Consider the following 25,303-nt stretch of genomic DNA (forward strand, 5'->3'; position numbering starts at 1 on the left):
GTGGTAATTTAATTGCATCTAAGAGTTCCTGTACCAGTGTAGAATGTGAGATACTCTTACCATCAGCTGCAACAAAACCTCTGTTCTGCCAAATCACTCCAAAATCATGCACAACTCCAAACGCATACCTTGAATCAGTGTAAATGGTCACATCTTTCATCGCAAACGCTCTACATGCCTGAGCTAGGGCTACCAGTTCAGCTGCTTGGGCTGACACAAAAGGCAGAGAACCAGCAGTAATCACTGTGTTGGGCAACTGTACCACAGCAAAGCCTGTAAGATAAACACCATCAGCAGGTTTAGAACATGACCCATCAACAAAAACAACTTCTCCCTCCTCTAGTGGAGTTGTTTGCAAGTCAAGACGCGGTGACGTCTCTCTGTGTACGGTGTCTATGCAATTGTGGTCATCAGTGTGTTCTAAAGGACCATTAGAAATCAATGCATGTAATAAAGGTGCTGGGCCTCCTGTGGGTGCAATGTATGTGATAGTGAGATTTGCAGTGGATGTGAGAATTGTTTCATAGCCTGACCTTCTCTGTGCCGTCATATGTTGTGTAGTGAGATTATTTAACACTTGCAAGACTTGATGTGATGTATGCAATATCAAAGAATGTGACAGTACCAATGTTTGTGCCGCCTCCACCATCATAGCACATGCTGCTGTAGCTCTTAAGAATGCTGGCATACCCTGTACCACCGTTGGCAACAATTTTGAAAAGAAAGCTACCGCTCTGTACCCATTACCGTGTTCCTGAGCAAGGACCCCTACTGCTGTACCTCCCCCTTCTGTGCAATACAGGTGAAATGGTAGGTCATAGTTTAGTAAACCTAGGGCTGGAGCGGAACAGAGAGCTTGCTTGAGGGTGTTGTAGGCCTCATCAAGAGCCTGTGTCCGGTGGATTTGTTCTGGTTCATGCTGACCTGTAACTGAGCGCAAAATATGATCATAATATGAACAGTCTGGTATCCATTGCCTGCAGTAAGTAACCATACCCAGAAAAGATAACATAGCAGTCTTTGTTTGTGGTCGAGGAAGAACCATGAGAGCCTTAACTCTTTCAGGGGATAACAGTCTCTTGCCTGCTGAAAGAATAAAACCCAGGTATGTTACTTGTGGAAGACAAAATTGCATTTTTCTCAAAGTCACTTTGTGTTCTGCAATGAAGCCCATCGGTAATCAATTCCACATATATATTTCCCCCAAATACGTGAAACCAAACAACGGTTGAGTGTCGGGATGCTAAAGAATGCACTGCAGAGATCAATGGCTGTAAAGCAAGTTGCAGTACTTGGGATGGCTGTTAAAATAGCATTAACATCTGGCACTATCGGCGCAAGTGGCTGCACCAGAGCATTTACTGCTCGCAAGTCTTGTGTAAATCTGTATTCTGTACCTCCAGGTTTAGGAACAGGATTGATAGGTGTATTGTATGGTGTTAGTGTACATCTAATAACTTTCTTATACAATAGATCCTTAATTACTGGAGCTATTCCCTGTTCCTTTTCCTTTGACAAAGGGTACTGCTTAATGTATACAGGTTTAGCACCTGGTTTGAGAGTGGCTTTGTATAGTGTGCATGAAATGAAACTGGATCATTAAATCCAGTGGCCCATAAACTCTGTTTTAAATCATCAAGTGCCTCTGGCACTTCATTAGTGATGTGTAAAGCATGTGTGAATGCATCTAGCTCTAATTGTACAGGTATAACCTTAGGAGCTTTCACAATATCCCTGCCATATTTCCATGTCCACAAATGTTCTGGTGTTTGCACATAAACTGTATCTGGTGTGAGTACAACTGCATGAACTGGTGCTTTCCACATTTCTTTCTCAACATGGTCAGTAATCCAGGGTCTGTAAAAAGCTTGTGTAACAACATTGTCAGGGTGTGAGGCATACTCAAACACATTCTCAAGAGTCTGTAAACTGAGTTTGTCAAGGTAAAACTGTTTAGTAAGGGCAGGCTCAGGATCAGCTGCATACAGCAACGGAACCGTATCCCAGGGAGTATCAACATGCAGTCCACCCTTCTAATCAATGTTAACAGACATTTGCATCTTAGCCATTAAATCCCTTCCCAGCAAATTAACAGGACTATTGGGTATTATCCGAAAAGCATAAATAAACCTGTTTGAAGGGCTGTCATTTGGATACACCTCCAAAGGAGGCGTCCTTGGACACAAAATTGGGACTCCTGTAATGCCAACAGATTTTTCACATGTATTAGTTACTGGCCCATTGTATTCTCTAGCAAAAATGCTAGATTTAGTTGCTCCGGTATCTACCAAAAAATCATGTGGGACACCTTGCACAACTAAAGACATTAATGGTAAATCTTGCCAATGATAAGACAATTGAGCCGTATAACATGTGAGCAGTCCCTTCTGCTGGCAATCCTAGCGGGTATTATTCTGATTCTGAGGAGACTGAGTCCAGGGAATCTGATATCTAGGAGCGTTGCTGGGATTCTGGGAGGAATTATTATTCCCATCATACTGATCATTTCTATCCCTCTTAGTATGTGGGCAGTCCCGCTGCCAATGATCACAAGACCCACAATTCCAGCAAGATCTGTGTAGGTATTTACCCCTCCTCTCCTATTACCGTTCCACTGAAATCTGTCTCTCCCCCTCCCTCTAAAACTTCTATTCTGTCATCTTCCTCTCCTGTTAACTGAAGCATTAAACATACTCTCTTGACCTTTCTCATTACACATACGAAAAACATCTGCCGCATCTTTCTCTCGCACAGCCTTTTCAAATTCATTGCATGAATACCTGAAATTGTCTGTCTCAATAATTGCGCAGTTTGTAAATGCATATTATTCAACAAATGTTGCACATACAGTTGTCCCAACTCTCTGTGCATACCTAAACAACAACAACATTCCTGTCGCCAACAATCACCAAACCTCTTCAAAAAATCAGACACCTGTTCACCCTTCTTTTGCTTACATGCACCAGCTTTCGTAATATCTTTACGATCACCATGCTGACTTTTAAAGAATTTCTCAACTGCCTCCCACATTGCACTTACAGCAGTCACATTTCTCCACACATAATTCTCACCAACTGGAACATCATACTTAGTATCCAGAAACTTGCACACTTCAGTAAAATTCACATCTGTATATTTGGTAATCACATTCAACAAAAACCTATAGTCAGGACCACCCAGACACATATCATTTGTGACCCTTTTAAGATAAGTGATTGCTCCCATCGGATGCTTCACAGGGTCAGGGCATTTTAATGCCCAATCCATCAACCGGTCTGTGTCTGGCGGACGGACCATAGTCTGCTTGCCAATTGTGACAAAAGGTGCATCTATGTCTACATCACCATCTGAATCAGTGTCTGCTCCCTGCCTGTGAGATCTCGTATGCTTCCCTACAGGACTAGGATCTGTGACAGTTGTAATTTTTACAGCTTTTGTTTTAGGTGTCTTTGAAGCGCTCTGCAGCCCCCTTCTTTACCCACACTGTTAGGGAAGGTAGGAGCTAATTACTTTACACTACTTTGAGCCTGACATTCCAATTCCTCCTCCCCCTCCTTACTAGACATTCCTTTATCTACACTGCTCTCAAAAGACACAGTTAACCCTTTTCTAGCAATTAAAGTTGCAACAGCAGCGTCTTCCAACTGCTCCGTCTTCCTAACGCTGTGTGCTTTCTTAAGCTCAGGCAACGAGGGGTACAGTGCAGATGGAGGAGGCGAGGGAAGTGTCGGAGCAGGTGGGGGAAGTGCCGGTGCCGTGGGCACGGCGGCCGATGCAGACAGTTTTATCCAAACCTCTCCACATTCTCTCATGTATTTTTTATCCCACATAGGATCGCCATCTGGCCCCTGATAAGCAGGATCCTTTAAACACATATCCCTTATCATAGTTACATGCGGTTCACAGAGAGAGCATGTACGGGGGAACAGATTTTGCTCCTGAGCATACAATGACTCACTCCAACCACTGATGTTATCAATGAATGGTGTTACGTAATATTGCCCTGCAATTCTGGCTACAAAGTCTTTTGGAGTTTCCCCTTTAACTGGCTGAGGGTTTGTAACACACACAGTATTTTTACCAGCACTGGATGGTACATGCTGCACAGTCTTGTACTTAATATTACATTTGTGATCAGCATTTTTATCACATTTTTTGCTATGAGCAGATCCCATTTTCACAAACAATAATCACAGCGAAAATAACAGCAGCAATGATAAAATGCACAATCACTTAATATGTTCTAAGCACAGCACAATTTTATAGCAATAAACAGCAAAATAAGAAAAGCAAAGCCTCAGATATCAACACTAGCTTCAGGTGGGTACTAAAACTCTATAACAGGGAATGAATCTGGAAAACTTTAACACACGTGAGGCTTACTCACTGCCAACTTTCACAGGGAACTTAACTTAAAATCTTCCGTCAAATTGCATTTATCTCTTGCGCGCTTATCAGACACAACAACACTATCTGTCTAACACTAGCACAGGACTATAAACCTGTCTAGAGGGATTATCACAAGCGCCTGCAGGACTCAGAACCTCGACACAACCCCCTGCACTCAATTGCAGGAATCCCTTAACCCTTTATCATATATAACACCTGTTATAAAATACAACCAACTAAATTTAGGTTCAGATTCACAGAAGGAAAGCAGCGTAATAAAAACACTAATACTCATCCACTGCGAATCCCACTTCTGACACCAAGAATTGTTAGGTGTTTATTCCACAGGGGGGGGGGGGGGGTGTCAGTGCAGGCCAAAGCCTCGGGCCTAGGCACCACCAGAAGCAGATGTAGATTTATCTGATAAGGAGCTCCTAGAACAGATTCAGACCACACAGCAATATGATCTAAAGCTATTCATGTTTATTGAACAGTGCAAGCATGTCTTATAGACTTCAGTAACAGCATATTGGGTTAAGGGGATGACATGTTTGGACCGCGTCATTTTACACAGTTATACAGAGTTAAACACAGTGTGATTCTGGAAATTCACTAGCTCATAAACAATATTCTATAGTCATAATAAGCTAACATCTGCAGAGACAACAAGGTTGCTGGACCATCTTATTGATATAATATTCTTCTGGGCGTAAGGCCAGGGAACTTCTACAAGGCCAACCAGCTAAGGAAAGTACAATAACAAGTATATAGTTCTCACTACATAATAACCCATTATAATAAAGTCTAATCATTACAAAATGGATGCTAATCATCACAAGATGGCTGCGAGGAACAAGATGGCTCCAGTCAGGTTCACATTAACCCCTAACACCCCTGAAACTCCAGGTCTGAAACACACTTCAAGAAAGCCTGAGCATTTACTGGATTTGCTGGGATGCGTGAGAGAAAGAAAAAATCTTCTCACAGAAGGTCTTAATCTGAATCCTATTCGATACCCCTGAGAGACAATACTCTGAAACTATTGATTTTGGACAGAATTTATCCAAACATCCTTGAAAAAACAAAATTTATGCTTACCTGATAAATTTATTTTCCTTGTTGTGTATCCAGTCCACGGGTTCATCCATTACTTGTGGGATATTCTCCTTCCCAACAGGAAGCTGCAAGAGGACACCCACAGCAGAGCTGTCTATATAGCTCCTCCCCTAACTGCCACCCCCAGTCATTCGACCGAAGACAAGCAAGAAAAAAAGGAGAAACTATAGGGTGCAGTGGTGACTGTAGTTTAAAAATAAAAAACACCTGGGGGCGGAGCTTAGCCTTTCAGGAGAATGGCTGCTTTTTGCTAGAGCTCCCGAGCCGACAGCTAGCCCTAATAATTTCAATGCCATAAACTAGGCTGCAACTATCCCAATTTTCATTCCCACAACCGGGGACCCCTTATTGCACTTTACCCTCTCAGACTGTGAGCATTAGCGAACATTTTACCCTATAGAGGGGAGTGCTGGCGTGGTTGGGCCGCAGACCTTGCTAGAGGTATAACCGGAACGTGCCTCATACCTTGCTCTGTGCTGGACCTACATTTGCCCAATACCTCTCTCATCCTTTGCGCAACTCCCTGGTGTATACCGGCTGAAGCCCGACACTGAGAGACACCTCTGATCAGACCGGGAGCGGAGTCGCCACGTGGTCCCGGCTTGGAGTGCGGCTGTGATTGACGGGCTCACGGCCGATCACTAACGAACCCTGCAGACTGACCGGCGAAGTAAGCAACACAGCCGCGGGTCTCTACCGCACATTGAGGAGCATACCGGTGTTTTCTTTGCTGTGGCCCATATTGAGAGGAAGCTTGATCATGGGCCGGGCGCGGTCACGCCACACTGTTCTTAATCTGGAAGGAGTCGGAGGCTACCAGGTAAGCGGCGGGCCCTTATAGCCTTACTCCCCACTGAGTATTTAAGCAGTGAGAGCCTTTAACATACCCTAGGCTAACAATTATGCCGCTTGCCATTAACTGGTGATCCTGTCTAGCCACATCACACTCGGCATAGGCCGCACATAATAACTGCCTGGAGCCAAAATCTGGAAGCCTCAGTACTAGGCCCCTGTTTGTAAGACCAAGACCCCGTGCCACTAGCCTTATAACACCAACCTGTGGAAAGGTTTTTCAATACAAAACTCACAGCTGATATTAGAGACAGTTACAAAAGAGGTACACTCTTAGCAAACTTTAATTTAAAGCAACAGTAATGCTTGACATCAATATGGCGCAGAAGAAAAATAATTTGCCAGACAAGGGAGCTAAAACTAGAAATATGGTACATTATCTTAAGGGCATAGACTCCCCTATGAATGAGGACAGCAACTCTAACAGTGAACTTAGAATGGATGAACCAGGCTGTAATCAGGCAAACTCTCAGCAATTGAGTTATGTCACTAAAGAAGATCTTAAACATCTATCTTCTAAGGAGGACATTAAAGGGGTAGTTACAGAGATAAAGAGCCTGTTTGGAGAACTGCGTAGAGAAGTTGGTGACCTCTCTCAAAAGGTTACCGCTATAGAGCACTCGCAAGACATATTGCAAGAGAAAGTTAAACAGACTGTCACTAAAACTCAGTATAACTCAGATATGGTGCAGAGCATGCTGGAACGCATAGAGGACCTTGATAACCGGAGTCGCAGGAACAATCTCCGTATTAGGGGAATTCCGGAGTCTGTAAATCCTACCGCTCTCCTGGGATACCTACAGGATCTGTTTTGAGTGATCAAAGGGACCCCCATGTCCCCCGAGGTGACAATTGAAAGGGCCCACAGAGCCCTCCGCCCAAAGCCTTATCCGAAAGCCCCACCAAGGGATGTTATCCTACGCATACTAAACTACAAAGAGAAGGAAGAGATTCTGCGCCATAGCAGGAATAAACACCCCCTTACATATGCCGGCACCACCCTGCAAGTTTTTTCCGACATCTGTCCTACAACACTGCAGAAGCGCAGGGAGCTAAAATTCCTTACTACAGCACTACAGGAGAACAAAATACCATATCGTTGGGGTTTTCCAACGTGTCTTATTGCCACTTTGGGAGATAAAACTGCTTTGTTTCGATCTATGGAGGACATGGAGTCACTCTGTTCCACATTGCACATTGTTGTGCCTAACCAAGAAACCCCACCGCCCATTGCTTTGGGTCTTGACGCTGCCGGCCCCTCATTCTTGTTAAAGGACTTACTTAGGTCACGAGTGCTGGATCCTAACCAGAGACATGGCCCTGGCTCTACGGGCAGCTGTCATGCTTCACTAGGGTATTATCCTTGTCCTTTCAGGTTTGACTTATTATAAGTTATCTGACATGTTGTGTAATGTTGATATTTGTTCCTACTTCTTGCTTGTTATGTTACATTTTGGGTGGGAGTGTTCTTTGAAACATATATGCTGGACTCTATCCGAAGGAGTGCCCTGGACTTTAAGGACAGATGATGTGTGCCTCTAGGATATAATCGTCTCTCTTTGGCCTAGACATAACATAAGACACCTGTCTTGTCACATGCTGTTAAAACATTCACTTATATTATGTCTGTCAAGTATTCATTGCATTTCACCTTACTCTGAGTGTTTTAGGAATGCTCCTCTACATCCTTCATTAACCAGGCCTGTAATACTTATATCTACTGGTAAAGTTGCAAATCCCCCCCTCCTTCCCCCCTCCTTCCCCCTTCCTTCCCCCTTCCTTCCTTATTTCCCCTTCCCCTCCTTATTTTCTTCCCCCTCCCCCCCCTTTTCTTCCACCTCCGCTTCCTTCCCCCTTCCTCTCTTTCTTTCACCTTCCTCCCTTCTTCCCCCCTCCCCCCCCTTTCTTCCCCCTACCTCCCTTTTCTTCCCCCTCCCTCCCTCCCTTTCTTCCTCCTTCTTCCCTTTCTTCCTTCTCCCCTCCCTTCCCCCCCCTTCCTCCCTCTTTTCCCTCCCTTTCCCTTTCTTTTTCCACCCCCCTCCTCCCTCCCCCTTTTCCCTCCCTCCTTCCCTCTTTACCTTCCCTCCTTCCCTCTTTACCTTCTCCTCCCTCCCTCTCTTCACCGTTCTCTTCCTCCCTTTCTTTTTCTCTTCCCCCCCTCTTCTCTAACCCCCCCTTTCTTCTGCTTTCCTCCCTCCCTTCGACATGCTTCACTAGGACATTATTTTTACCCCCCCAGGATTGACTTAGTAATGGTTGATTGACATGTCATGTATGGTTAATACTTGTATCTGTGTTATCCTTATTATATGGCACTCTGGACCAGAGTCTTCCTCAGACCATGTGCGCTGGACTCTATCTAAAGAAGCGCACATCACAAGGATAGTTGGTATGTGTCACTAGGTCCTAATCCTCTCCCTTCGGGATGGGAATAATATAAGATACTTGTTCTGTCACATGTTATTGAAAGTGCACTTATATTCTATTTGTTATGTTTCATCGTAATTAATCCTATTCCTAATATTTCAGAGACGTTCCATTACACCTCTCATTGACCAGGTCTGTGATATTGTTATTTACCTGTCAATTTGCAATTTTCTAATGTTTGTAATTTTTCCACTGTTTGTATTTGCTCTCTGTTCACAAGATTTAAGGAAGCCGATCTGGCCCCCTCCCCTTTGTCCCCTCCTCCCCCCCTCCTTCCTCTTTTCCCTCCTTCTCCCCCTACTCCACTCCCCCCCTTCCCCCTCTCTTTTCTCCCCCTCCTTTCCCACCCCTACTTCTCCCTCCCCTCTCTTCTATCATCAACTTTTTCACTCTCCTCCTACTTCCTTTCCCTTCTCACCCCCCCCCCCCCAACACCCCGGTCCATATATAATATATAATAACTTACAAAGCACTGTTAATAGTGCTCATATATCACTCTTGCTATAATAGTATTCACAATTCTATTGTTACAATGTTATAAATTACTATGTTTACAGTTATGTCATTATTGATTGGGATGGTATAGCTTGGCCTACACTTTACATTCCACCTCTTAGGGCAGCTTATAGGCATATACCCTCTCAAGCGACTAGTTTAGCTTTGGCTGCTGGTTTAGCTGTCTAGAACCAAACTTTCAGAACTTCTTTTTCCCTTCTGGTAAAGAAGGAACCTTTTATTTTATCCCACTTTTCTGTTTTTTCTTTTTCTTCCCTTTTTTTTCTTCTTTCTTTTCCTCTCCCATGAGGGCCAGGGGCAGAGGCCTAACGCCAACTTGTTTGCATCCATTGTTACCTGGGGGGCGGGGGTCCGGGGGTCTATTGTGGCCAGTTTTTCTTTTTTCTTCCTTTTTTCTCATCTCCCTGCCATTTTTTGATCTCCAATTGGATGCAACAATGATCCCCCCACAGTACCTGGCCACTAACCACCCCCTCAAACTTGTCACAATAAATGCGAAGGGATTAAACAATCCCGGGAAAAGATCTATTGTCTCCAGGGAATTACGACAACTGCAGGGAGATATAATCTTCCTGCAGGAAACCCACTTTAAGAAAACTTGCGAACCAAAGTGGCACAATCCTACATACCCCACAGCTTTCTTTGCCTCGGGCCCACTAAACACAATGGAGTTGGCATCCTAATACATCATAGGGTCCATTTCCAGCCACGGGAGGTCGAGAGAGATAAAGAGGGCAGGCTGATTATATTAGTTGGCCTCTTGTATGGTAGGGAGGTCACCCTGTCCAATATATATGCTCCCAATACAGCACAATATGTTTTTTTTAAAACTGTCTCTAACAAGCTCTCAGAGTTGTCCAGGGGAGTGGTAATTCTAGGGGGAGATTTTAACGTCCCGATGTGCCCAAAACTGGACACCTCTAACGGGGTGTCCAGTGTCTCCAGCATCATTCTGAAACGGGTTGCCACGGTCTTGAAAAAACATCTTTTGCATGACGTTTGGCGCACTTGGCATCCGACTGACTTAGACTACACGTACTACTCCAGCCCCCACAAAAAGTATTTGCACATTGACTATTTCTACACAGACTCACAAGGCATTGCATATGTCAGGAGGAGTGACATCGCCTCTATCACATGGTCTGACCACGCAGCAGTCTCCTGCGAGATGGTCTGGCCTGACAAACCAGACACCACGTACATTTGGCGACTAGACGATGCGCTTCTGAGTAACCAACTAATCACTGACGATATAGAGACATCGCTAAAAGAATACTTTACTCTAAATGCGACACAGGATGTCGCGCAAACTACAACCTGGGAGGCACACAAGTGTGTGATGAGGGGGCATTTCATTAAGCATAAGGCCAGATTAGTGAAACAGAGTCGTGAAAAATACAACCAACTCCTACGGAACATTTCTAGTTTAGAGACCCAACATAAACAAAGACCACACGAGCTCGACCTTGAAATGCAACTGACTCAGGCCAGACTTGACTTCAAACATCTCTTGCAAGAAGACGATCAACGGAAATCCTTTCATCTCAAGCAAAAATACTATGAGGGAGGCGACAAGGCGGGCAAATTGTTAGCACGGGCACTACGCCGAGCACAACTTAAATCACACGTGCACACTATAGTAGACAGTGACAATAACACCTACAGAGATAGCCCTAAAATAGCGGAGGCCTTCAGGTCTTACTATAGCACATTGTACAATCTGAAAGCGTCACTGTCTAACAACCCAGGTGAGTGCCATGGCTATAGGTCCGGCGCTCAAAGCTACTTGCAACAAACACACCTACCAAGACTAGAGAGCGATGCTTCGGACTTTTTGGAGTCCCCCTTGTCCTTGGAGGAGGTGCAGAGAGCTTTAGCTGACTTGCCTAATGGCAAGTGCCCCGGCCCTGACGGGTTTGGGGCTAAATACTACAAAGCATTCTCGCCTATACTGTTGCCACATCTCCAAAAGCTAATCAATGAGCTGCCTGAAACGGGAGCTCTGCCGGCTTCCATGCTCGCGGCACACATAACGGTTATACCAAAGACAGGAAAACCTGCCAACAGACCGCGGAGTTATCGCCCAATCTCACTTCTCAATACGGACGTCAAGATTATAGCAAAAGTCCTGGCCAACAGAGATTCCTCCCCTCGCTGATCTCACTAGATCAAGTGGGGTTCGTACCTGGGAGGGAGGCAAGAGATAATACCATCAAAATTCTGCAAATTATGTCGTATGCCTCAAGTAATAAAACCCCTCTGGCTCTGGTATCGACGGATGCCGAAAAGGCGTTCGATAGGGTGAATTGGCAATTCCTCAAACACACACTGGAGGGGATGGGCTTCGGCGATAACTTTGTGAAGACGTCTTTGCCTTATACTCCGCGCCTACAGCACAAATCAGAGTCAATAATATTCTCTCTGAACCTTTTTCCATTACAAATGGTACTAGGCAGGGGTGCCCGCTGTCTCCCCTGCTGTTTGCCATCTCAATAGAAGCATTGGCTGGCAATATCCGAGCAAATGGCTTGATAAAGGGGCTGATAATGGGGCCGAGGGAGCATTAAATTGCCATGTATGCTGACGATTTGTTGTTTACACTGACAGAAGTAGAATCGTCGATACCTGCCCTTCTGGACGAATTTAAACGGTATGGAGAGGTCTCCCACTTTCTTCTGAACAATACTAAATCGGAACTGTTGGGAATTGCTATGCCTACTGCAGCCATGATTTGGTTACATAATCACTGCCCCTTTGTGATAAAGCCAAAATCCCTGAAATACCTAGGCATAACTATTACGGCGTCCCTATCTGATTTATTCAAAGCAAACTATGTATCTCTCAGAGCAGAAATCTTGCGTGATCTCTCAGCCTGGAGGCATAAAACGATCTCCTGGCTGGGAAGAATAAATGTGGTAAAGATGAATATCCTGCCCAGGATTCTGTACCTCTTTCAAACGATTCCGATCCCCCTCCCTCATTCTTTTCTCCCAAGACTTCAACAGCTGATTGAGGAGTACGTCTGGAAGGACATCAGACCCAGAGTGAATAGAAAGACGATGTACCTGCCTAGAGAGAGTGGCGGACTGGGACTTCCCAACCTGTGCCTATATAGGAGAGCTGTCCTGCTCCAAAGAGCGGTGGAGTGGTGCCAGAGTAATGCACAAAAGGACTGGATACGCATTGATTCCTCCATTCTTGGTACTGTGGGCTTGGCTGCCCTTCTGTGGGGGGCCGAGCCACACAGGCCAAGATGCATTTCCAAATTTCCTCTTATAGAGGAGCTGTTTCGAGAGTGGGACAAAGTGACTTGGACTGAGTCACACATCACCACTAACTACTCCCCGCTGACACCGGTGTATGGAAACCCGTACATTCCTCTGCAAATTAGGGCCTCCAATTTGGCAGAACCCCTGAACAGTAACTATATTTACACTTTTTTTGATAACGGGAGACTTATAGCGAGGCAGGAGGTGTTGGAGTCTTACCCAGACCGCCCACTGTCCTGGTATATATATCTACAGATACGCCATTTCATATCCACTCACAGACATAACCGACAATTTCTTAGGGAACTTACCCCTTTCGAGTCTTTATGCACGCAGCCAACTACTCCACGACACCTGACTTCTAAGATCTACAAACTGCTCCTACTCCCCAAGGACAGTCCACCCCCGACTTTTGTTAGAATGTGGCATAGAGAACTAGGCACTGAATTGACAATGTAAGACTGGCAGAGTATGTTTAGGGCAGCCCGGACGGTCCCTGTCTCTGCTCATGCGCAGGAATCACACTACAAGCTGCTCTGCAGGTGGTATCTTACACCGACCCAACTCAAGGCAATATACCCGACTGTCTCTGACTGGTGTTGGAGGGGTTGTGGGTTCGATTCTGCATATCTGGTGGGACTGCCCCCTTAATGAAAATTTTTGGAGAGATGTCTGGGAAAAAATGACACAAATCCTAGAGATGGGTATCCCCAGGGCCCCGGAGTCCTTGCTCTTTCACTTCCCATGCAAAATACAGAACCCAATAAAACAGACCCTACTTATGTATATGCTGATGGGTGCGAAAACTCTGATCCCTGCCCATTGGAAATCGACAGTGGTGCCCTCAGTGGACGACTGGAAACAGAAAGTTTGCGACCTCCTGCGGCTGGAGAGATACCATTACATGCTTACAGCAAAACTTGATGTACATGAGACCTTACTCCAGATGTGGAATGGGGGAGCACGTTCCCTCTAGCTGAGTGCCTGGCCCCCTCGGGCTTGCACCGAGAGATCCTCTGCCAGCCCAACCCCCCCCCCCCCCTGTTTTTCGGATGGCCCCTCCCCTGGATGCTCGGCACGTGGGGCCCTGCCCCTGGCCAGATTTGTTAATTTGTTTTTCTATTGATATCTATATAACTATATTAAATGTCACTTTAATTTTATAATAGCTACTAAATACATACATCTCCAGATTTAGCGGAATGTAAAGTGGAAAGGAAAATTGGAAAAGATAGAGCTTACACTTTTATCATTATCTTGCACCATGGCAAACAAACTTGGCTAATAACATAATTTATGTAAGAACTTACCTGATAAATTCATTTCTTTCATATTAGCAAGAGTCCATGAGCTAGTGACGTATGGGATATACATTCCTACCAGGAGGGGCAAAGTTTCCCAAACCTCAAAATGCCTATAAATACACCCCTCACCACACCCACAATTCAGTTTAACGAATAGCCAAGAAGTGGGGTGATAAAAAAGTGCGAAAGCATATAAAATAAGGAATTGGAATAATTGTGCTTTATACAGAATCATAACCACCACAAAAAAAGGGCGGGCCTCATGGACTCTTGCTAATATGAAAGAAATGAATTTATCAGGTAAGTTCTTACATAAATTATGTTTTCTTTCATGTAATTAGCAAGAGTCCATGAGCTAGTGACGTATGGGATAATGATTACCCAAGATGTGGATCTTTCCACACAAGAGTCACTAGAGAGGGAGGGATAAAATAAAGACAGCCAATTCCTGCTGAAAATAATCCACACCCAAAATAAAGTTTAACGAAAAACATAAGCAGAAGATTCAAACTGAAACCACTGCCTGAAGTACTTTTCTACCAAAAACTGCTTCAGAAGAAGAAAATACATCAAAATGGTAGAATTTAGTAAAAGTATGCAAAGAGGACCAAGTTGCTGCTTTGCAAATCTGATCAACCGAAGCTTCATTCCTAAACGCCCAGGAAGTAGAAACTGACCTAGTAGAATGAGCTGTAATTCTCTGAGGCGGAGTTTTACCCGACTCAACATAGGCAAGATGAATTAAAGATTTCAACCAAGATGCCAAAGAAATGGCAGAAGCTTTCTGGCCTTTTCTAGAACCGGAAAAGATAACAAATAGACTAGAAGTCTTTCGGAAAGATTTAGTAGCTTCAACATAATATTTCAAAGCTCTAACAACATCCAAAGAATGCAACGATTTCTCCTTAGAATTCTTAGGATTAGGACATAATGAAGGAACCACAATTTCTCTACTAATGTTGTTGGAATTCACAACTTTAGGTAAAAATTCAAAAGAAGTTCGCAACACCGCCTTATCCTGATGAAAAATCAGAAAAGGAGACTCACAAGAAAGAGCAGATAATTCAGAAACTCTTCTGGCAGAAGAGATGGCCAAAAGGAACAAAACTTTCCAAGAAAGTAATTTAATGTCCAATGAATGCATAGGTTCAAACGGAGGAGCTTGAAGAGCCCCCAGAACCAAATTCAAACTCCAAGGAGGAGAAATTGACTTAATGACAGGTTTTATACGAACCAAGGCTTGTACAAAACAATGAATATCAGGAAGAATAGCAATCTTTCTGTGAAAAAGAACAGAAAGAGCAGAGATTTGTCCTTTCAAGGAACTTGCGGACAAACCTTTATCTAAACCATCCTGAAGAAACTGTAAAATTCTCGGTATTCTAAAAGAATGCCAAGAAAAATGATGAGAAATACACCAAGAAATATAAGTCTTCCAGACTCTATAATATATCTCTCTAGATACAGATTTACGAGCCTGTAACATAGTATTAATCACAGAGTCAGAGAAACCTCTTTGACGAAGAATCAAGCGTTCAATCTCCATACCTTTAAATTTAAGGATTTCAGATCCTGATGGAAAAAAGGACCTTGTGACAGAAGGTCTGGTCTTAACGGAAGAGTCCACGGTTGGCAAGAGGCCATCCGGACAAGATCCGCATACCAAAACCTGTGAGGCCATGCCGGAGCTACCAGCAGAACAAACGAGCATTCCTTCAGAATCTTGGAGATTACTCTTGGAAGAAGAACTAGAGGCGGAAAGATATAGGCAGGATGATACTTCCAAGGAAGTGATAATGCATCCACTGCTTCCGCCTGAGGATCCCGGGATCTGGACAGATACCTGGGAAGTTTCTTGTTTAGATGGGACGCCATCAAATCTATTTCTGGAAGTTCCCACATTTGAACAATCTGAAGAAATACCTCTGGGTGAAGAGACCATTCGCCCGGATGCAACGTTTGGCGACTGAGATAATCCGCTTCCCAATTGTCTACACCTGGGATATGAACCGCAGAGATTAGACAGGAGCTGGATTCCGCCCAAACCAAAATTCGAGATACTTCTTTCATAGCCAGAGGACTGTGAGTTCCTCCTTTATGATTGATGAATGCCACAGTTGTGACATTGTCTGTCTGAAAACAAATGAACGATTCTCTCTTCAGAAGAGGCCAAAACTGAAGAGCTCTGAAAATTGCACGGAGTTCCAAAATATTGATCGGTAATCTCACCTCCTGAGATTCCCAAACTCCTTGTGCCGTCAGAGATCCCCACACAGCTCCCCAACCTGTGAGACTTGCATCTGTTGAAATTACAGTCCAGGTCGGAAGCACAAAAGAAGCCCCCTGAATTAAACGATGGTGATCTGTCCACCACGTTAGAGAGTGTCGAACAATCGGTTTTAAAGATATTAATTGAGATATCTTTGTGTAATCCTTGCACCATTGATTCAGCATACAAAGCTGAAGAGGTCGCATGTGAAAACGAGCAAAGGGGATCACGTCCGATGCAGCAGTCATAAGACCTAGAATTTCCATGCATAAGGCTACCGAAGGGAATGATTGTGACTGAAGGTTTCGACAAGCTGCAATCAGTTTTAGACGTCTCTTGTCTGTTAAAGACAGAGTCATGGACACTGAATCTATCTGGAAACCCAGAAAGGTTACCCTTGTCTGAGGAATCAATGAACTTTTTGGTAAATTGATCCTCCAACCATGATCTTGAAGAAACAACACAAGTCGATTCGTATGAAATTCTGCTAAATGTAAAGACTGAGCAAGTACCAAGATATCGTCCAAATAAGGAAATACCACAATACCCTGTTCTCTGATTACAGACAGAAGGGCACCGAGAACCTTTGTAAAAATTCTTGGAGCTGTAGCTAGGCCAAACGGCAGAGCCACAAACTGGTAATGCTTGTCCAGAAAAGAGAATCTCAGGAACTGATAATGATCTGGATGAATCGGAATATGCAGATATGCATCCTGTAAATCTATTGTGGACATATAATTCCCTTGCTGAACAAAAGGCAAGATAGTCCTTACAGTTACCATCTTGAACGTTGGTATCCTTACATAACGATTCAATATTTTTAGATCCAGAACTGGTCTGAAGGAATTATCCTTCTTTGGTACAATGAAGAGATTTGAATAAAACCCCATCCCCTGTTCCTGAACTGGAACTGGCATAATTACTCCAGTCAACTCTAGATCTGAAACACAATTCAGAAATGCTTGAGCTTTTACTGGATTTACTGGGACACGGGAAAGAAAAAATCTCTTTGCAGGAGGTCTCATCTTGAAACCAATTCTGTACCCTTCTGAAACAATGTTCTGAATCCAAAGATTGTGAACAGAATTGATCCAAATTTCTTTGAAAAAACGTAACCTGCCCCCTACCAGCTGAGCTGGAATGAGGGCCGCACCTTCATGTGGACTTAGAAGCAGGCTTTGCCTTTCTGGCTGGCTTGGATTTATTCCAAATTGGAGATGGTTTCCAAACTGAAACTGCTCCTGAGGATGAAGGATCAGACTTTTGTTCTTTGTTGAAACGAAAGGAACGAAAACGATTATTAGCCCTGTTTTTACCTTTAGATTTTTTATCCTTTGGTAAAAAAGTTCCTTTCCCACCAGTAACAGTTGAAATAATAGAATCCAACTGAGAACCAAATAATTTGTAACCCTGGAAAGAAATGGAAAGTAGAGTTGATTTAGAAGCCATATCAGCATTCCAAGTCTTAAGCCATAAAGCTCTTCTAGCTAAAATAGCTAGAGACATAAACCTGACATCAACTCTGATAATATCAAAGATGGCATCACAGATAAAATTATTAGCATGCTGAAGAAGAATAATAATATCATGAGAATCATGATCTGTTACTTGTTGCGCTAAAGTTTCCAACCAAAAAGTTGAAGCTGCAGCAACATCAGCCAAAGATATAGCAGGTCTAAGAAGATTACCTGAACACAGATAAGCTTTTCTTAGAAAGGATTCAATTTTCCTATCTAAAGGATCCTTAAACGAAGTACCATCTGACGTAGGAATAGTAGTACGTTTAGCAAGGGTAGAGATAGCCCCATCAACTTTAGGGATTTTGTCCCAAAATTCTAATCTGTCAGACGGCACAGGATATAATTGCTTAAAACGTTTAGAAGGAGTAAATGAATTACCCAATTTATCCCATTCTTTGGAAATTACTGCAGAAATAGCATTAGGAACAGGAAAAACTTCTGGAATAACCACAGGAGATTTAAATACCTTATCCAAACGTTTAGAATTAGTATCAAGAGGACCAGAATCCTCTATTTCTAAAGCAATTAGAACTTCTTTAAGTAAAGAACGAATAAATTCCATTTTAAATAAATGTGAAGATTTATCAGCATCAACCTCTGAGACAGAATCCTCTGAACCAGAAGAGTCATCAGAATCAGAATGATGATGTTCATTTAAAAATTCATCTGTAGGGAGAGAAGTTTTAAAAGATTTTTTACGTTTACTAGAAGGAGAAATAACAGACATAGCCTTCTTTATGGATTCAGAAACAAAATCTCTTATGTTATCAGGAACATTCTGCACCTTAGATGTTGAAGGAACTGCAACAGGCAATGGTACTTTACTAAAGGAAATATTATCTGCATTAACAAGTTTGTCATGACAATCAATACAAACAACAGCTGGAGGAATAGCTACCAAAAGTTTACAGCAGATACACTTAGCTTTGGTAGATCCAGCACTAGACAGCGATTTTCCTGTAGTATCTTCTGACTCAGATGCAACGTGAGACATCTTGCAATATGTAAGAGAAAAAACAACATATAAAGCAAAATTGATCAAATTCCTTAAATGACAGTTTCAGGAATGGGAAAAAATGCCAAAGAACAAGCTTCTAGCAACCAGAAGCAATGAAAAATGAGACTTAAATAATGTGGAGACAAAAGCGACGCCCATATTTTTTAGCGCCAAATAAGACGCCCACATTATTTGGCGCCTAAATGCTTTTGGCGCCAAAAATGACGCCACATCCGGAACGCCGACATTTTTGGCGCAAAATAACGTAAAAAAATGACGCAACTTCCGGCGACACGTATGACGCCGGAAACGGAAAAGAATTTTTGCGCCAAAAAAGTCCGCGCCAAGAATGACGCAATAAAAAGAAGCATTTTCAGCCCCCGCGAGCCTAACAGCCCACAGGGAAAAAGAGTCAAATTTTTGAAGGTAAGAAAAAAATGATTAAATCAAATGCATTATCCCAAATATGAAACTGACTGTCTGAAAAATATGGAAAGTTGAACATTCTGAGTCAAGGCAAATAAATGTTTGAATACATATATTTAGAACTTTATAAACAAAGTGCCCAACCATAGCTTAGAGTGTCACAGAAAATAAGATTTACTTACCCCAGGACACTCATCTACATGTTTGTAGAAAGCCAAACCAGTACTGAAACGAGAATCAGCAGAGGTAATGGTATATATAAGAGTATATCGTCGATCTGAAAAGGGAGGTAAGAGATGAATCTCTACGACCGATAACAGAGAACCTATGAAATAGACCCCGTAGAAGGAGATCACTGCATTCAAATAGGCAATACTCTCCTCACATCCCTCTGACATTCACTGCACGCTGAGAGGAAAACCGGGCTCCAACTTGCTGCGGAGCGCATATCAACGTAGAATCTAGCACAAACTTACTTCACCACCTCCATCGGAGGCAAAGTTTGTAAAAACTGAATTGTGGGTGTGGTGAGGGGTGTATTTATAGGCATTTTGAGGTTTGGGAAACTTTGCCCCTCCTGGTAGGAATGTATATCCCATACGTCACTAGCTCATGGACTCTTGCTAATTACATGAAAGAAATTCAGGTTATTTCATATGTGTCTTCTACCCGTGTGTGGATTTATTCCCTACTTTATGTAATCACGTATTGAATGTAATGGTGGAAACTGTATACTTTGAATTGGCACCTGCGGTGCATGTACCTTTGTTCACGTTTGTTTTCAAATAAAGCTCTTAAAAAAAAAAAAAAAAAACACCTGCTTTAAAATGACAGGGCGGGCCGTGGACTGGATACACCACAAGAGAAATACATTTTTCAGGTAAGCATAAATTTTGTTTTCTCTTGTAAAGGTGTATCCAGTCCACGGGTTCATCCATTACTTGTGGGATACCAATACCAAAGCTTTAGGACACGGATGAAGGGAGGGACAAGGCAGGAAACTTAAACGGAAGGCACCACTGCCTGTAACACCTTTCTCCCAAAAATAGCCTCCGAAGAAGCAAAAGTATCAAATTTATAGAATTTAGAAAAGGTATGAAGCGAAGACCAAGTCGCCGCCTTACAAATCTGTTCAACAGAGGCCTCATGTTTAAAAGCCCATGTGGAAGCTACTGCTCTAGTAGAATGAGCTGTAATTCTTTCAGGAAGCTGCTGGCCAGCAGTCTCATAAGCTAAGCGAATTATGCTTCTTAGCCAAAAGGAAAGAGAAGTTGATGAAGCCTTTTGGCCTCTCCTCTGTCCAGAGTAGACAACAAACAAAGCAGATGTTTGACGAAAATCTTTCGTAGCTTGTAAATAAAACTTTAAAGCACGAACCACATCAAGATTGTGTAATAGACGTTCCTTCTTTGAAAAAGGATTAAGACATAGGGAAGGAACAACAATCTCCTGATTGAAATTCTTATTAGATACCACCTTAGGCAGAAACCCAGGTTTGGTACGTAACACTACCTTATCTGCATGGAAAATCAGATAAGGGGAATCACACTGTAAAGCAGATAACTGCAAAACTCTTCGAGCCGAGGAGATAGCTACTAAAAATAGAACTTTGCAAGATAAAAGCTTAATATCTATGGAATGCAAAGGTTCAAATGGAACCCCTTGAAGAACTTTAAGAACTAAATTTAAACTCCATGGCGGAGCAACAGGTTTAAACACAAGCTTGATTCTAACTAAAGCCTGACAAAACGCCTGAACATCTGGAACCTCAGCCAGACGTTTGTGCAAAAGAATAGACAGAGCAGAAATCTGTCCCTTTAAGAAACTAGCTGACAATCCCTTCTCCAATCCTATTTGGAGAAAAGATAATATCCTAGGAATCCTGACCTTACTCCATGAGTAACCCTTGGATTCACACCAATGAAGATATTTACACCATATCTTATGATAGATTTTCCTGGTGACAGGCTTTCGAGCCTGAATTAAGGTATCAATGACTGATTCGGAAAAACCACGCTTTGATAGAATCAAGCGTTCAATCTCCAAGCAGTCAGACGTAGAGAAATTAGATTTGGATGTTTGAAGGAACCTTGAAGTAGAAGGTCCTGCCTTAGCGGCAGAGTCCATGGTGGAAAGGATGACATGTCCACCAGATCTGCATACCAAGTCCTGCGTGGCCACGCAGGGGCTATCAAGATCACCAAAGCTCTCTCCTGCTTGCTCTTGGCAATCAGACGAGGAAGCAGAGGAAACAGTGGAAACACATAAGCCAGGCTGAAGGACCAGGGCGCTGCTATAGCATCTATCAGCGCTGCCTTGGGATCCCTGGACGCATAACAAGGAAGCTTGGCGTTCTGACGAGATGCCATGAGATCCAGTTCTGGTTTGCCCCAAAGTTGGATCAACTGGGCAAATACCTCCGGATGGAGCTCCCACTCCCCTGGATGAAAAGTCTGCCGACTTAGAAAATCCGCCTCCCAGTTCTCTACTCCTGGGATATGGATAGCTGAGAGATGGCAAGAGTGAACCTCTGCCTATAGAGTTATCTTTGAAACCTCCAACATTGCCAGGGGGCTCCTTGTTCCCCCCTGATGGTTGATATAGGCTACAGTCGTGAAGTTATCCGACTGAAATCTGATGAACCTGACCGCAGCAAGCTGAGGCCAAGCCTGAAGAGCATTGAATATCGCTCTTAGTTCCAGAATGTTTATCGGAAGGAGGGCCTCCTCCTGAGTCCACGAACCCTGAGCCTTCAGGGAGTTCCAGACTGCACCCCAGCCCAGAAGGCTGGCATCTGTCGTTACTATAGTCCATTCTGGCCTGCGGAAACTCATTCCCTTACACAAATGGACCCGAGATAGCCACCAGAGAAGAGAATCCCTGGTCTCTTGATCCAGATTTAGTAGAGGGGACAAATCTGTGTAATCCCCATTCCACTGATTGAGCATGCAAAGTTGCAGTGGTCTGAGATGTAGGCGGACAAACGGAACTATGTCCATTGCCGCTACCATTAATCCGATTACCTCCATACACTGAGCCACTGACGGACGAGAAATGGAATAAAGAGCATGGCAGGAAGTTAGACGTTTTGACAACCTGACCTCAGTCAGATAAATCTTAATTTCTACTGAATCTATCAGAGTTCCTAGGAAGGAAACTCTTGTGAGAGGTGAGAGAGAACTCTTTCCTTCGTTCACCTTCCACCCATGAGACCTTAGGAATGCCAGAACAATATCCGTATGGGACCTGGCGATATGAAAAATTGACGCCTGTATCAGGATGTCATCTAGGTAAGGGGCTACTGCTATACCCCGCGGTCTTATAACCGCCAGAAGGGACCCTAGAACCTTTGTAAAGATTATTGGTGCCGTGGCTAACCCGAAGGGAAGAGCCACAAACTGGTAATGCCTGTCTAGGAAGGCGAACCTGAGAAACTGATGATGATCCCTGTGTATCGGAATATGTAGATAAGCATCCTTTAAATCCACGGTAGTCATATATTGACCCTCCTGGATCATAGGTAGGATGGTTCGAATAGTCTCCACCTTGAAGGATGGGACCCTGAGAAATTTGTTTAGGATCTTGAGATCCAAGATTGGTCTGAAAGTTCCCTCTTTCTTGGGAACTATAAACAGATTTGAATAGAAGCCCTGCCCCTGTTCCTCCTTTGGAACTGGGTGGATCACTCCCATAACTAGTAGGTCTTGAACGCAATGTAAGAATGCCTCTCTCTTTATCTGGTTTGCAGATAATTGTGAGAGGTGAAATCTCCCCTTTGGAGATGAAGCTTTGAAATCCAGAAGATATCCCTGGGAAACAATCTCCAGAGCCCAGGGATCCTGGACGTCTCTTGCCCAAGCCTGGGCAAAGAGAGAAAGTCTGCCCCCACTAGATCCGGTCCCGGATTGGGGGATACTCCTTCATGCTGTCTTAGAGGCAGCAGCAGGCTTTTTGGCCTGTTTCCCCTTGTTCCAAGCCTGGTTAGGTCTCCAGACTGGCTTGGACTGGGCAAAATTTCCCTCTTGTTTTGTAGCAGAGGAAGATGAAGCTGCGCCACTCTTGAAGTTTTGAAAGGAACTAAAATTAGTCTGTTTGGTCCTTAACTTGTTGGACCTATCCTGGGGAAGGGCGTGGCCTTTTCCTCCAGTAATATCAGAAATGATCTCCTTGAGTCCAGGCCCAAATAGGGTCTGCCCTTTGAAGGGGATCTTGAGAAGTTTAGACTTTGAAGTGACATCAGCTAACCAGGATGTAAGCCATAGCGCCCTACGTGCCTGAATGGCAAAACCTGAATTTTTAGCCGTTAGCTTGGTTAAATGAAAAACGGCGTCAGAAATAAATGAATTGGCTAACTTAAGAGCTTTAAGCCTGTCAAGGATATCATCCAATGGGGTCTCTACCTGTAAAGCCTCCTCCAGAGACTCGAACCAGAAAGCCGCTGCAGCAGTGACTGGGGCAATGCATGCAAGAGGCTGGAGAATAAAACTTTGTTGTATAAAGATTTTCTTAAGGAAACTCTCTAATTTCTTATCTATAGGATCTAGGAAAGCACATCTGTCCTTGACAGGAATAGTTGTACGCTTAGCTAGGGTAGAGACTGCTCCCTCCACCTTAGGGACCATCTGCCACAAGTCCTGTGTAGCGGCATCTATAGGAAACATTTTCTTAAAAGCAGGAGGGGGAGAGAACGGCACACCTGGTCTATCCCATTCCTTAGTAATAATTTCTGAAAACCTCTTAGGGATTGGAAAAACATCAGTGTAAACAGGCACTGCAAAGTATTTGTCCATTTTACACAATTTCTCTGGGACTACAATGGTGTCACAGTCATCCAGAGTCGCTAAAACCTCCCTGAGCAACACGCGGAGGTGTTCAAGCTTAAATTTAAATGCTGTCATTTCAGAGTCAGACTGAAGTAACGCCTTCCCTGAATCAGAGAAGTCACCCACAGATAGAAGCTCTCCTGCTTCAACTTCTGCACATTGTGAGGGTATATCAGACATAGCTACTAAAGCGTCAGAGAGCTCTGTATTTGTTCTAGCCCTAGAGCTGTCCCGCTTTCCTTGTAACCCTGGCAGTTTGGACAATACCTCTGTGAGGGTATGATTCATAACTGCCGCCATGTCTTGTAAAGTAAATGCATTGGATGCGCTAGATGTACTTGGCGTCCCTTGAGCGGGAGTTATAGGTTCTGACATGTGGGGAGAGCTAGATGGCATAACCTCCCTTTTGTCAGTCTCAGAAACCTCAGGTGATAAATCTTTAAAAGCCATAATATGGTCTTTATAACTTTATAGAAAGGTCAGTGCATTTGGTACACATTCTAAGAGGGGTTTCCACAATGGCTTCTAAACATAATGAACAAGGAGTTTCCTCTATGTCAGACATGTTTAACAGACTAGTAATGAGACCAGCAAGCTTGGAAAACACTATAATAAATGTGAAAAAAGCAATAATAAAAAACGGTACTGTGCCTTTAAGAGAAAAAATCTACCACATAAACTGCAAAACAGTGAAAAAAATTAGTAAACTCTACGAAATTTTTACAGTGTGTATAAGAGACTAAAGCAGCATTGCACCCACTTGCAAATGGATGATTAAACCCTTAGGCCCAAAAACGAATTAGAAAAACATTAAACCTGTTAACAAACAGTCAAACACACTGCCACAGCTCTGCTGTGGCTCCTACCTGCCCTTAAAAACGATTTTTGCAGGAACAAAACCCTCTATAGAGGTCCTATAAGCCAGAGGACTCCTTCAGGGAAGCTGGATGTCTCAGACTGAAAACGAAAATAGGCCCCTTCCACCATGCACTCAAAGTCAGAGGGCCTTAAAAAAGTACTCCTATGAGTAATCTAACAAGCCATGTGGAAACTAGGCCCCAAATAAAGATTTATCACCCTCAGAGAAAAAACGTTTTTATTTATAAATCATGCAAACGTTTTTACACTAAGTAATATAGGTATTAACATGAATATTATCCCTTTTTGCAAGCATGATCCCAGTTGTTGTTAAATCACTGTATCAGGCTTACCTTAAATATACCAGCATTTTCTAGACCATATCATCTCTCTAGAAAAAAATATACTGAACATACCTCAAAGCAGGCAATCTGCAGACCGTCCCCCCAACTGAAGTTTACTTTCCATACTCTTCAGTTATGTGTGAGAACAGCAATTGACCTTAGTTACAAACCGCTAAGATCATCAAACCTCCAG

This window comes from Bombina bombina, chromosome 5, assembly GCF_027579735.1.
Source record: "Bombina bombina isolate aBomBom1 chromosome 5, aBomBom1.pri, whole genome shotgun sequence".
Taxonomy (NCBI): domain Eukaryota; kingdom Metazoa; phylum Chordata; class Amphibia; order Anura; family Bombinatoridae; genus Bombina; species Bombina bombina.